Genomic DNA, 3,322 nt, shown 5'->3' with positions numbered 1-3,322 from the left:
CAAGCCTTTTTACTCAACCAAAATCATCAAATAGAATTGGTTGATGTTCTATGGATTTCAAACAACTTTAAAGGTGAAGATACTTTGATAGATATGTAAGACGTTAGACGATTGATTGATCAATTGATTGATGGATGGGTAGAGAAAATGTATGTTCTCGACTGATTGTTGGGATAGTGCCTCCAGTTCTACGTAGTGATCATACCACATAAAACGTGATCGATAGATAAATGGATGGGATGATTGATAGATAAAAATGACATATAGTTGTTACTAAAGAGTACTATCAGACCTTGTTTGTATTTTCGATACAAAAAAATTAGTATATAGTATATAAAAATAAACTATTTTGTTTATCAGAAAAGGTTCGTAGAAAACCCATAAAGTGTGACGCGTTGCTGTGTATCCGGAAGCGACGAGTCAATCTAGGATAGCTCTAGATGTCATATGTTCTTCGGTAGTTTATGATACCTTAGAGCATATTATAGCTTATGAGATTCGAAAATTTCTCCTACTTATTTCTTGGGAAACGTTGCGTGTAAAGACGGTCTTTGTATAGTGTAGAGGTAGGCGGGGTTCACATGCATTACCTCTTGATAGGCTTCGACGCGAGGGGTTTCCTGGGCTAGTTAGTGATCACTGTTAGTTTGTAGTCGTCAAATGGTTGACCTCACCGTTAATTGAACTCAGTATTGGGTTCTTGGTCAACAGCCAGTGTGAGCCGGATAAATAATCATCAAATTGTGGTATGTTAGACCAATCACAAAATCAGATTATAACGATGGGATTCCACGTTGGATTGGAAGTCTAGAATAACGAATTGCCATAGTTGAGGTGGTTATATTGGCGTGTTCATCTGTTCTCTTATCGACTACACCGCCGTGTTCTTATTATGTATCTTTTTCTTATTTTATGATGTTTAATAGATGTTTTTATTTGAAAGATGCACAAGTTACTTTAAATGATAGAAATGATAGGTTGAAATTATTTCACTATTTATTGAGTATCCTTAGACATTTATCGTATGTTACATTATGAAAAACTTACATTATTTAACTGTTCAAATGATTACTTGTGCATGTATGACTCGTTGTTAGAACGGCGTTCATCCTGCTGAGTAACATTCCCCTGTTACTCATCTTATCCTTCTTCTTTCAGATTATTCAACTATTGAAGAGTCGTTATTTGAGGAGTCTTTTGAGGAGGTCCTTGAGGAAGATCAAACTGATGTCTCACCACCACCGTGTCATTGAGGATTAGTAGGGGATCCTAGCAATTTTTCCTTGTAGATAAGAAACATGTTAGTTTAAAAATTTCTGTAATCTAAAGTATTATGAGATTAAGGATTTTAATGACATCAGTGTTTGGCGATTGTTTCGCTTACTCTAGACTCTTTTATAGATGATAATGAATGTTTAATTCCACTGCGTATATTTTTTTCCATAAATATTATTACTTGTGAATATTCTAACAGGTTGTGTGATTGGTTACCTCACACCTCAAGATTCTAATTAATGAATCATAGGGATTCATGTTAAGATTTTGGGGCGTAACAGAACTACAAAGGAGATTTTTTAAGTAATGAGGTGGAATAACCCATAAGGGGTTGGCTTAGTGGCAAAACTAGCAACAAGGGTTCGCTCCCTCTAGTTAAGTGTTCAAAATTGAGTGGCCTCCTAACTTACCATGTTGCATGCTGGGAAACTTTTGTGGGGTCAAGGTATGCAACCATAAGGACTAATCTCCTCCCAAAAGGGACATGGGATACCTTATGTTATAAAAAAAAAGTGATAGGTGCAATTAATTCTAGATAGCATGCAAGTAGTTTATCTCAAAGGAAAATTTCAAAATTCTTATTTTAAGTCATTTATTTGTATATTTTAGAAATGAATGGTTATAAATAATGTTAGAATCAGGTGGATAAAAGCCAACTTGATGCAATTATCCTCCTTTGTTCAACCTTGGGGCTAACAATCTATATAATAAACACATGACGATTGTCTCCCCTCTTTATTCCCCAACAAAAATAGGGGTCGAGATTTATTCCCACTACAAATCTCGAGGATAACTTTATTGCATTTTCTCTTCTCCCCCTTTTTTAATAATACCACTCCAAATTTATTGTCTTTCCTCTTCTCCTCTATTCTTAATAATATCCCTCCAACTTTATTCTATTTTCTCTTATACCCCCATAGGCAAACCCTAGTATAGTATAAGAGAAACATTACAAACACAAATAGAAATACTATACGTGTGGATCTATACACATTTTCAAAGCATAAGACGTATCTCACAAATTTCCTTGAATAAAACGATAAAGTAGTCATGCAATTGAATTATTTGGAAAAATTCACAACCTCTTTTACTTTATGCCAATTATTTATGATTTATTTATTTTTCAAATTAAAAAAATCAAAACAATTTATGTATAATAGGGGTTTAAAAGGCTTAAGCCCGACTTTCTTTATAATTTCTTTCTTTCATAAACTCACATAGTGTTACATCGTTTATTCTCCCTCACCCTCACAGTTCAACAAAATGATACATCATCCATCATCTTTGTGCAAGGCTCTCAACCAACATGTTTTTTTTTTTCCTTCTCTCAATTTCTTTCTTTGGGATTTTAAAAGGGAGTCCCAATGGAAAAATTTACTGTATTTTAGTAATACCCCCCCTGCGAAATGGAAAAATTAGGGCCACCCCTGTAAATTGCAAAATGAAGTCTACCTCCTTAGACTTTTGTTGACTCGTTCAAACCGTTACCAAGGTTTGTTCAATTGACGGTCTATTATCCAAATACCCAAACTACCCTTGAGCATTTAAATTATTAAAATGTCATTATTTTGATTGAAAAAAAAGAAAAAAGAATCTAATATAATATGAGCCACTGGAGTGAAATGTTTTACACCATTGTATTAAAAGAAAAATTCTAACTTCATCTTCTTGAAGATTAAGAAGATGAAGTTAGGATTTCACCATTATCTCACCTATTCAAGTTAGGGTATGTTTTTGTTCTTGTTGGATCATTCTCTAGAGGGTTTGGATTTTATTCCTTAGATCCACTGCTTTGAAACACTACCTTTAATGTCTTTGAATTCGATTTCGATTTCAGGTTAGATTTTGGTTAATTAAGTTAAAGATCTCATATTTTGTGCATTGAGTGGATGTTTGGACTCTCAAGTGAGTTCTTTGAACAATTTTGACGTCAAGGCTTAAATTTTCATGGAAAAAAATCAAGCATTAAACTTGTTTATGTTCTTTACTAAATGAAAGATAGAATTAATATTAATATTTACTAGAGGGGGTATTACTAATTTCAATT

The sequence above is a fragment of the Akebia trifoliata genome, chromosome 2 (assembly GCF_017979445.1).
Source record: "Akebia trifoliata isolate Shusen 1 chromosome 2, ASM1797944v1, whole genome shotgun sequence".
NCBI classification, from domain to species: Eukaryota; Viridiplantae; Streptophyta; class Magnoliopsida; order Ranunculales; family Lardizabalaceae; genus Akebia; species Akebia trifoliata.
Note: the sequence above shows the minus strand (reverse complement) of the source record.